At 37.5% G+C, this 12,496-nt stretch overlaps 1 protein-coding gene and 1 non-coding gene across 4 annotated transcripts in view; one reads left to right on the top strand and one right to left on the bottom strand.

Moving 5' to 3' along the window:
- The window catches only part of CNTN4 (contactin 4), an 898,074-nt gene that overhangs the window by 858,791 nt on the left and 26,787 nt on the right, over positions 1-12,496 (bottom strand). The window lies entirely within an intron of this gene.
- On the top strand, positions 4,907-5,013 carry LOC132675934 (U6 spliceosomal RNA). The gene has a single exon (XR_013554394.2). It is a non-coding gene; the product is annotated as a U6 spliceosomal RNA (small nuclear RNA).

Raw genomic sequence — 12,496 nt, 5'->3', positions numbered from 1 at the left:
AGTGATACATAATTTGAGGGCTCCATGTTATCCTCTACCCTGTAGACTCAACACTGAGATTGGTCAGGCTGGTAAATTATACAACTTGAGAACTTTAAAAGAAAATAACAAAATCAGAGAGTACTCTTATCACAATGACACAGTCGACTCACATAAATAACAGACCCAGGCATAGACAAGCAGAGAGCAAATGAAAAAGGAGCTAAAGGGAAAAAAAAGGAAGTTTTTTTTCCAAATGCAATATAAATTTTCAGATAAATTCCAACTTTGTACTAATATACACAGTACCAAAAAAAAAGAGAACCATGTTTTCAGATATACCTAAATCTTTATTGGCCTTATCTGGGCAGCAAAGGTACTCATCTTTTTGCTAATCATGTAAGATGTACCGCTCATGAGTCAATATACATTTTAAAAGCTACAGTATGTTAGCTGAGTTTCATGAATTAACAAGAAAAGGCTGCACACATCTGTGATAAATGCCCAATTTAGGAAAGGAAACAGAACAGAAAGAGGGTGGCTACACCAAGAAAAAGTGTTCACTGTGCACTGTAGCAGAGCTTTTGCCATCTCTTTGTTCTGGAACCATCCAGCTGCTGTCACACTCCCAATCAAGCAGTGCTGGAAGAGCTCCCTTATCTCAAATTTCCATCACCATCCCATCAGAACTTCACTAACAACAAAGCTCCGTAGTTCCAAAGTTGTGTTCCACTTTCAAGATAGTTTGAGGGAGTTCATTTTCAACAATAGATTGCAATACATTCATTCCTTCTGATGGTCGTATCTTTGCAAAGCTGGGTCTATACCAATGCTGTGACAAAATGCAATGGATGAAAATAAACGTGGACAGGAAATAGGGTGACAGTGTCAAATCCAATACCAATATTTGACATGTAATTCAGAGCACAACAAGGAGACACCACCTATTTGAAAGCAATTATGGTTAAGACTGCAATAAAAGTCTTTTTCTTTTAAACGGTGCAGATTTTTTCAACTGGTATAATTTCTTTCAAGTTATGTTGTGACATAAATGCTTAGTCATTTGATCTGGCTCTCTTATTTCATTAACAAAACCCAATAGCCAGAAGGGCACATCTTCTTCTGTTGGAGGAAAAAAGATACAGTATCCAAGTCTCCTAGAAAAACCTTTCTCTCTCTCCCGCTTTCCAGAAAACTTATCTCCTCTACCCAAAATACCATACCGTGACAATTACCTGTTCTTTGGCTGCCAAGCATTTGAAGCCTCTTCTCTTTAGGAAAGTCCCCACCATAGGAAGATATATTTGGAGACAAGTGCTGTTATAGAAACCAAAATAGCAGGCTACTCACATCCCCAGCCTCCTTGCTGCTTGGGAACAAATGCCTGATACATGCTTAGCCAACAAGATACACTGTTCCCAGGACTATGAGTGGGATTCAGAGAAGCAAAAATATTAGGAGTGGTGTGAGCACAGTGGCTACAAAGACAGCAATAATCAGTCTCAAGGACAGCAGGAGCAGTGGTACCAGTAGGAACATCCAATGTCACTGCAGCAGCCAGGACTGAGCAGTCATTGGTGTCCAAAACACTGTTTCCCCGGGAAATTGTAGCTATGGGGATCCCTGCCTGGCCTCGCTGATCCTTGCCATTTTCTAAGACTGACTCTTCAACATTCAATACACTTCAAAAAAACTTCATTTAATTCCACTTAAATCATCTGTGGTAACTTTCTGCCACTTGTGAGTAAAACCATGATGGGTATAGCTCCCCAAACACAATCTTCCCTGTACAGAATGTTCCTGAGCCTTCCAACATGATAAGGTTACATAAAATAACACAAAACTCAAGCAAGTGAACCAACTCGAGACAACAAAACTCATTTTGAATACATCTTTCAAAAAGTTACACACCCCACAATCATCACAGGGAATTCGAATATGGAAACATAAAGAGAAGACACCCTTTCTTGGAGCACCACACAGTCCCAGAGTTAGGACACTGGAGACATATGCTGCCTGTCCATACATTCCCTTTGTCTGCAGTGGGAAAGCAGTGCCATTTCTGGTACCTCTGCTTAGTTCATTTAGAGTAAGACCTAAATCACTTGCTTTTTATGGGTAAGGCTGACATAACCTTAAGTAGAGCAATATGAAATGTGCCACTATAATGTATGAAATTGACATTTCATGTCCATTTTAGATACAGCTTGATGACCTTAGTCTAAAAGAGCCATTTTAAGTGAGAGCTAGAGTTTTATTTTTTGACAGATGGGTGCCATGGCTAGAGAATTTATCTAGGTTATATCTGAACTCAAATATGATCTACACGATTATTTAGATTCAATGGATTCAGACACTGAAAATATTCTTCTTCTCCCAGATTCTAATTTGTTATGTCACAGATGTCCTATTTAAAGACTATTTTTTTTCTTTTGCATTTCATCAATCACATGAAGCAGAATGACATGCACTTAGTCCTTCAAACTGATAATCCATATATTTCTATCTTTACTCATTCTGGGTTGTTGGTTAAGAACAGAAATTATAATTCCTACAGTACACTAATAAAAAAAAAAAAAAAGCAAACAAACACGGTCAATTGTGTTGAGTGGTATTTTTAATTACAAGTTTCATAAAATGTATTGCCTCTGTTTACACACCCAGAACACTGGGTTCCTTTCCTTCTTTCTTTTCTTCTTTCTCACCAAGGAAGCAATGTAGCCATTTTTCTTTTTTAAGTTTTTGTTTTAATGTTTATTGACTTTAGAAAGAGAGAGAGAGAAAGAGAAAGAGCGTGAGCAGGGGAGGAGTAGAGAGACAGGGAGACATAGAATCTGAAGCAGACTCCAGGCTCTGAGTTTGTCAGCACAGAGCCTGACATGGGGCTCGAACTCATGAGTTGCAAGATCATGACCGAAGTGTGATGCTGAACCTATGGAGCCACTCAAGTGCCCCAGTAGCCCTTTAATTTTTAAGAATTATAATCTTGCAAATTACTATATCACTTCTGAAATATAATTCTCTAAAAATATTAAAAAGGGCCTTAAATAAAACATTAACAGAGAGAAACTGTGCATTTTGTTAAATTCACTAAAACACAAACATCTAAAAAAAGGAGAAAATTATAAATATGTTCAAAAAGACTAAATAGAGTATGAAAAACTAGTCTTGAGTTATTACTTGGCAATAATATCCCTTTCTTGTACAGTTTCTCCTATATCAGTGTATGTTTAGTAATTTTTTCAGTCATCAAAAAGTCATCATAATACAACACAATCTGGTAAAATCAAAATGAAAATGTAATTGTTTACATAAGTAAATTCTGTGACTCAAGTGGCTTCAGGTACAGCTTCATCTATAAACACAAACTATATTATGTCTCCCAAGCTCCTTTCTCCTTTGAATTGAGTACATTTTCAGTCAGTACTTCCCTTCAGGATGGTGAGATAATAGCCAAGAACTTGAGATTACATCCTCACACCTCAAAATATAGAAGTAAAGAAAGCAAAGTCTTATAATTACCATCAAGCATCACCAGACCTCAATGGATTACCTGAGATCATGGATCAATACCTCAATGAGAATTATGGCCAAATGTCTCTGAGATACTGCCTACAACACAAACTCAACCCTAAAGCCAGGGATGAGGTCAAGAGCTCTCAGACCAAACAAACCAAATATGGACAGCAGTATCTCTGGCCTCTACTCATTGGGGGACAGCACATCCCCCAAGAGAAATTTAGTAGGTATTTATCACAAGAGTGAAGGACTATGAACTTCAATGGGTTACTGCTGTTTCACAGCAGTAGCCTCTTCTCTCCAATTAGACATAAGTTACAAGAAGCCAGGAACCATTTCCCATACTTAAGATAACCCCATCCACTCTGAACAATGGACAGAGATAAGGCAATTAGAGATGCAGTTATAAGGACAATAAACAGTGCATTTTAAATCACATGGTTCGCATACTACTCTTTCATCTGCAATGACCAGCTCCACCTCTCCCCGCAAAAAGTTCTGCCAACACTATCGCCCCATTACTAGCCCTAGAGAGACATCAATTATCAACCGATCAACTGATAATCAATTGATCAATTATCAATTCTTACTTGAATGCTTCCTTCTGGTGACAACAACCCCAGAATGTTAATTTACCATTATATTCTCTCTGACTCACTTATGCTACCATTCTCTTTTGTTTCTGGTTTTCAAGGTTCAAAATTATCATTAGAGTGTATAGGATAGAAAAGATTTACTATCTTAAAGCTGATATTAAATACACCTTTTTTTTTTCAGACTATAAGATGTATTATATTTTTTATTTTATCTGACACTTTGTGAGGAAATCATATTCCAAAGAATATGCCCCTTTCTAAAATCTTAATATGCATTAGAATCCTTCCTCCTCCTGTCTCTAGCCTTCAGCCTATTTTCATGCCTTCCCTTTCTCCTTATCTCATCCAGCTTCCTCAAGGTCCACACAGGCCATCCAAATGTTCTTCTGCCTGGTCCGTAACCACGTTTTCAATGCTGGAGCCCACAATACTTTTATTTAAGGATTTCAGTGTTCTTCACTAGATTAGAGTTCCTCAACCTTGGCACTGTTGACATTTTGGACTAATACAGGAACTCTCTTGATCATTATAGTGTGTTTAGCAGCATCCCTGGCCTCTACTCATTAGATGCCAATAGCATCCCCATAGTTAGGATAACTAAAATGTCTCCAGACATTGCTAAATATCCCCTGGAGACAACACTGCCTCACTGGGCAAAACTGCCCCACTGGGCTGAGACCCTCTGTGCTAGAAGTTAACTAGAGGCACCATCAGGACAACTGAGGACACAAATATGTCTTAGAAATATCAGAAGGTTTTATCAGTTATTATGTCAAAGATCACAATACCCAAGTGTTTCTTAAGGATGCCTCGTGCTCGCTTCGGCAGCACATATACTAAAATTGGAATGATACAGAGAAGATTAGCATGGCCCCTGCGCAAGGATGACACGCAAATTCGTGAAGCGTTCCATATTTTTACACTTCTCTAAAGAAGACATCCGAATGGCCAACAGGCACATGAAAAGATGTTCAACGTCGCTCCTTATCAGGGAAATACAAATCAAAACCACACTCAGATATCACCTCACCCCAGTCAGAGTGGCCAAAATGAACAAATCAGGAGACTATAGATGCTGGAGAGGATGTGGAGAAACAGGAACCCTCTTGCACTGTTGGTGGGAATGCAAATTGGTGCAGCCGCTCTGGAAAGCAGTGTGGAGGTTCCTCAGAAAATTAAAAATAGACCTACCCTATGACCCAGCAATAGCACTGCTAGGAATTTACCCACGTGATACAGGAGTACTGATGCATAGGGGCACTTGTACCCCAATGTTTATAGCAGCACTCTCAACAATAGCCAAATGATGGAAAGAGCCTAAATGTCCATCAACTGATGAATGGATAAAGAAATTGTGGTTTGTATACACAATGGAGTACTACGTGGCAATGAGAAAAAATGAAATACGGCCTTTTGTAGCAACGTGGATGGAACTGGAGAGTGTGATGCTAAGTGAAATAAGCCATACAGAGAAAGACAGATACCATATGGTTTCACTCTTATGTGGATCCTGAGAAACTTAACAGAAACCCATGGGGGAGGGGAAGGAAAAAAAAAAAAAAAAGAGGTTAGAGTGGGAGAGAGCCAAAGCATAAGAGACTGTTAAAAACTGAGAACAAACTGAGGGTTGATGGGGGGTGGGAGGGAGGGGAGAGTGGGTGATGGGTATTGAGGAGGGCACCTTTTGGGATGAGCGCTGGGTGTCATATGGAAACCAATTTGACAATAAATTTCATATATTAAAAAAAAATAAAATAAATATCAAATCATACCATTAAAAAAAAAAATTAAGGATGCCTCCATGTTCTCTTCTTATAGCTTTCCTATGCTTCAGACTAGATTCTATCATCCACCAACCTGCTGTCCTGTCTGTAGTTTTCTGACCCAGACTGTGGATGAATTCAAATCACCTGTGAGGCCCAGGAGATTTTTTTTTTTTTTTTTTTTTCATTTCATAAACCTGGTTGTGGGGCCAGGGAATCTCTATTAATAAAAAGTTTCATAGCTGATTCTGATACATTTCCCTGTAAAAGCATACTTTCCTAAAACTGCATCAAGGATTGAGAGGCAAATGACCACCAGGAGACCGAACACCTCTGGACACAAACAAGTATTCTGCCTCCTAATGGAAGTCAGGATGGGCATGCCCCAACTCAACTGTCTTTCCAGTAAGTGAAGAAAGATCATAAAATGTTCTTTTACTTCTGTAGGCTACTGCATCAGATGAGGTCAATTTTTTTTAATCTCATCAGTTCTTAAAGAATTATCATTCATAACCAAAGCATAGGCAAAGTCATAGAAAAGAAATACAAGCTTTATAAGACACATACTCAATTTTCATAAGAAAATCATAAGAAAATAATAAGGTTTTAAATCTAATTCTGAAAAGTGACTTTTAATAAATCAAAAGATTGTTAAAGGACCTAGCCAGTGATAAATGTGAAAAGGAAAGTAACCCTAAATTGAATAATTCATGAACTCAGGCATACAAGTAATTTCCTAAAATTATCTAACAATTCAAGCTGCAGTACACATATATTTACTTTGCTATATTAGAATATAAATTTCTCATCCCCAAAGGCTTTCATTTGTCCATTTTAACTCTATAGAGAATCAGTAAATATTAAGGATAATGTAAACAATGTAATTGTTTCAGATTACAAATAAGAAATAGGCTCTTTGATTCTAGGTTTATGATCTGAGACCTAGAAACTGTCCAAACTGAGATAAGAATCCAAGTATTCAGATTCTAAGTTCAATATGTAAAATTTTCCTTGAAATAAAAACCTTTGTACAGTTAAGGAATATACAGAAATCAGAGGCTTTTTAAAAAGCTATGGGGAAACTCTGAGTTATTCTCTTCTGAGAAGAGATCAACATTGGAATGTGTAACTTACTCTTTGCAAAACAGTGTTATCTTCTTCTAGTCCGCTCTACTAGCAACAATCACTGTATGTGCGGAGACTCTATATTTGATGAGACAATGACACAAGAATACCAGGAAAAACAGACTTTGCAGAAAATGCCCTTTGACTGCAAACAACTACAGCAAAAAGAAAACAATCCAGGTCACCTTTTTTCTTTTTCCAGAAAGAAAAAAAACTAAATAAAGCTAGAATCAATCAGATAGGAGGGAACGCGCCCATTAGGTGATGATGTCCCAACCAACCCTTACTTGCTCCTCTCTCTCTTCCAACTCCTCCCTTTCAAACTACTACAGATTGTTCTGGTGTTCCAATATCAAATCCTTCATTTCTTCCCCTCTGTGTACCTCCTACTTCTTTCTTCTTTATTTCATTATCTGCTTGCATGTAACACCACCAAAAAACCAATTTCTCTTTGACATTCACTCTAGCAGCCTTTCCAATTGCTGGAAAGCTGCTCAGGCAACTATTCTATGACTCTTGCTGCCACTTTTTCAAAATCCAACACATCTTATTTTCCCTATAGTTTCCTAGACAAATAGTCTATAAAAACAGAGAAATGAGCCCTGTATTGTCCAGAAGAAGGATCCATCAGATGTTTTACATATACTAATTATCATAACAATAAAGATCTGTTATTGTAGGAAATCCACTTATTATGAAAAAAATAAATATGAATAAAGAAAAGATAGAATTTTTAAAACTCCTCCAGTAAGGAAAAAGAATGACCAACTTGGCCGCAAGCCAACCACAAATATTCACTCTCTATACTTGTCCAGGGAATACAGAATGATCACTATCCTCATCACAATGGCAAATTATAATGAAACCTCTGAGGATATTAGGGAGAAAGGCCTTGGTTTCAGGATTGTGAAAACAATTATAATAAAACAGCTGCTCACCTTCATTTGAAGAGTTTAACACATTATCTCCCTTCTTCTTCATAACAAACCTGATTCTGAATATCTACTGTTGGATAACAAACCACCCAGAAACTCTATGACTTATTACCATGAATTATTATTTCTCAAATTTCTGTAAATGGGCTCAGCTGGGCAGCTATCCCTTGGGGTCTTCCATGCAATTACAGTCAGATGGCACTTAAGACTGAAATTATCTGATGGGTTGGCTGGGCAGGGGTGCCCAAGGTAATTCATGTGTCTGGCCCATCAGTTGGGACAGCTGGAACAGTACTTGTTTGACCACAAGTCACTTTCTCCACATGGCTAGCTTGAGCTTCCTCACAGCATATTATTCATCAGACTTCTAACATGGCAGTGGCTTTCCCCAAAGTAAACATGCCATAAAATAAGTGGATGCTGCAAGACTCCTTGAGACATGGTCACAGACGTCGCAGCATCACTTCCACTGCACCTACTGATTGCACAAAGCCAGTGCAGATTCAGTGTGGGAGGTAACTACACAGGGTAGAAATTTCCAGAGGCTCTTTGGGCCATCTTAGCTAACACAATGCCTAATGGGTAACTAGGGAGATAGTGTTTCAAAATACAAACAAGAAATAGGCTCTCTGATTATAAATCTATGACCTGTGTCCTAGAAATTATCCAAAATGGGACAGGATTCCAAGTAGTCAGATTCCAAATTCAATATTCAGCCCATACCAGTCAGATCACAATGTTAAAATGGATTACACTTAAAAAGATGAATTAAGCTTTCATCCAAATGTTAATTTCACCTACAATTAATTGTCCATAGGGTGGACATTTTTCAGGGCAGCCTCCTATCCCACATTAATCACACCTTTTGCTAACAGCCATCAATTTTTCCTCAGAAACACTGCTCCACCCACACTGGATTCCAGATGTTGTGCTCTGCCATAGCTAAGGGGAGCACATGCTCAACTATCTCCTCTCTCTTCCACATATGAATCGTAAGCACAGTGGCAAAAGGACAGCAGTGTTTGAAGCACATTTTTTCTAGTGGCAATGTCCTAGAAAGAATGCCAACTAATTGTTGCTAATGAAACCCATCCCTTACCCTTGTCATCCCCTGGGGCTGGTAGTCTGGCTACGTGATGCCTTTGCCATAAATTCCCTTTGTACAGATTTAAGCCAGAGTTTATGGCTCACAGGTGAGATTACACTAGGTATGTAATGGTGGGAATAGGAAGGACACTGTAGTCATTGTGATCACCAGCTCTGGGATCTTAGTTCAGTTTAAATAGGATTCTGCCACTTCCTAACTAGGTGTATGTATCCGTAGGCAAATAACTTAAATTCTATCAAGTTGTTCCTCATCCATAAAACAAAATTAACAGTATCTTCAAAGAAATGCCAAGATTACATGAGATGATACGAGTATAGCACAATGTCTGGCTTGTAAGCTCCTCAATAATTGTTAGCTAAGACATTTAATATTACAGGTCCATAATTACTTATTTGCAATTCTATCTAAAAAGCTGTGAAAACCAAACCCACTGACAACAAAACCTGACCCGAGTGAAATGGAGCTCCTCGCGATCTTCACCTCAGTCAAGTGACTATTCTGCTTTCACTGCAGAAGCATCAGTATGCTTGGGTGTAGCCCAAAACCCTACTGGAATGGCACCTGGCACATAGCACAGGTAGCATATTACCCTTTCTAAAAGGTACAATTCTAAACCACTCTTGACCCCAAGGGTTTCAAATAAAAGAGTACAGACGTATTAACTATTATTATTCAAGAAATTTAGGGGCACCTGGGTGGCTCAGTAGGTTGAGCATCTGACTCTTGATTTTGGCTCAGCTCATGATCTCAGCGTTCATGAAATGGAGCTCCATCGTGGGCTCTGTGCTAACAGCATGGAGCCTGCTTGGGATTCTCTCTCTCTCTCTCTCTCTCTCTCTCTCTCTCTCTCTGCTCCTCCTCCACTCATGTGCTTGCACTCTCTCTCTCAAAATAAATACTAAAAAAAAAAAAGGAATCTAAAATAAAAACTGCATGCACTGAGACGAGTGGCTATGGAGAGCTGTGAATGATCCTACAAAATGCAACTCTATATCAACATCCACAAGTTATACTAGAAGCCAATTTCAAAACGAACAAACATTTTATACTGAATACTGCTTCTATAGGCAAATTGTGCTGAAGGAACAAATTTACATATAATTGAATAAGCTACTCCACAAATATCCTACTTCCAGTTAAGGCACGTAATTAGAACTGCATCTTCTGGCTTTTTAATTTAGTGTGTGTTTAAGAATTATATTTTATTACCTGAATTAAATACCATTGGTTCCACATTTGTAGGTTTCTCACGGGCTTGCTGTTCAGTCATATCATATCCTCTTACTCATAAAGAATTGGAAAAAATGAGAGATTTGAATTATAATCCCAACCTGGAAATGCTACTTTTGCCTATACTGTCAGATGTGGCTCTCAATGGTTCTGAGCTCCAGAATAAAAGACTAAGCCACTGCAGCATCTTTTCTCTAGGGCTACATTTTAACTTCATACGAAAGATGGGGAGGCTCTATTTCCAAAATTAAAATGTCAAGCTGAGGATAAACATGTACAAATCCTCATATGACAAAAATAAAAATTGTTAACTTGTTAAAAAGGAGAAAGCAGGCCAAAAATACATTCACTTGTGTTAAACCACCTATCAACAAAGCGAGACTTAAAAATATCTAACGTAACTGCAGTTTCAGGAATGTAACCTTTAACGGAATTACCTGTTCAGCATAAGTGAGGTATTCCACAGGGCAGACCCTTCCATTCCCCTTAGGAGGGTAGCCTTGCCTAAACAGTGCATTCTTTGCTAATAATTTCCTCTCCCCATCCCTTTTCTGCTTTCAAAAACCTTTCCTTTTCTACAACTCTGCAGAGTTCCTTTCAATTACTATATGGGATGCCGCCCAAATCATGAATTGCTACATAAAGCCAATTTGATCTTTAAATTTACACACCTGAATTTTCATTTAACAATTCAAACCAGAAGGGCATATGGAGAGCCTTATTACTTCTGACAATAAGTTGTGATGTACTCTATCATTTTTCCACTGTAGTTTTTTAGATCCTTTTTAAAAATTCTTAAGATATATCTTATTTTTTAACTTTTTAAAATTCTAATTCCAGTACAATTAACATACAATGTTATATTCGTTTCAGGTGTACAATACAGTAACTCAACAATTCCATACATTACTCAGGGCTCATGATGAGAAGTGTGATCTTTAATCCCCAACACCTCTTTCACCCATCCCCCACCCACTCACCCCAGGTTTAAGGTGTATTTTAATTCACAGCGTAAATGGTTTTGGGGAGCAGGCAAATGATAACAGGTAAAATTTACATGTAATGCTAGTTGTGAAAAAAACCTTCATTTTGGAAAACAGGTCTATCTGCCAAGCTGCAATATTCTTTCATGAAATCACCAATATAAATTTGTTTGAAAGGATCTATCTGTTCATACAAACTCTCATATGTGCTATGTCATTTTATGTACAATCTGGTTAAGTAAGTAGGTAAATGAATAAAATGAGTCTTACGAAAGCCAGGAAGTGTGTTCAAGGTCATGTAGTTAAGTGCCAAGCAGATGATGCAAAAGACCATTCATTAAAAACAACCTAATAACAGGGTGAAGAGCTTCTCTCCAAAGTCTCCAGTATATTTTCAGTTTTCATGAATTTTTCAGAGAGCATCTGTTTTTAAGCAAGTAGAAACATACCTAGGGAAAATAAGACCCGTTATAAGAAATTAAAATCAAAGTCCAGAAACATGTTCTTCTTTACATGTGTGCTAAAGGAAATTTAAAGCCATCTACACTTATTTCTGAGAATATAAGGGAATGCAAAATGGCATATCTAAAATAACTTTCTTTATCCATCCCTAAACTGTTCAAAACTACTGATTTCTTCTCATAAATCCCCCAAGGAAACCAGAAGTTCTTTTGTTTCTCATTACAAATAGCTACATCCAATACCCAAAGAAGGTCTCTGCATCCATACCCAAAGAATACTGTTTTGGGTAGGTTTAGATGAGTATTTGAGAACAAGGTTGCATGAGCAAGTACCACAAGAAGAGTTCTATTCTATTTTAAAATAATAATAAATTTAAAATCTTGAGAAATTCAGGGATAAATTGAGAAATTCTTTTATTTTGTTTTCCTGAATAATTTATTGGCCTTTAATGTTCTAATATATATTATGAATTGACAAGAAAAGCATTTCTCAAATATTTATCCTTAGAAAATTATGGTTTGTACTTCCTGAATGTACCATACGGTGTATTTTGGATAATGTTTCTCAATAATACATCATAATCAATCCATCAATTTAGGATACCTATAAAACCAAAATCTAGCCTATTTTTGAATATTTCTAGTGATATCTCACTACATGTTGAAACAATCTATTTATTTTAAGACGATTCCACTAAGTTGCCTCCCTGTGGTTCCTTTAATATGTCTTGGTTCTTATCTCTGTGCAGATGCAAAACAGATCTTCCACTTGAAAGTCTTTTGTATATGTGAAGGCT

The sequence above is a fragment of the Panthera onca genome, chromosome A2 (assembly GCF_046562875.1).
Source record: "Panthera onca isolate mPanOnc1 chromosome A2, mPanOnc1 haplotype 2, whole genome shotgun sequence".
NCBI lineage: Eukaryota > Metazoa > Chordata > Mammalia > Carnivora > Felidae > Panthera > Panthera onca.
The sequence above is the reverse complement of the archived record's forward strand: the minus strand, read 5'-3'. Positions and strand labels throughout refer to the sequence as shown.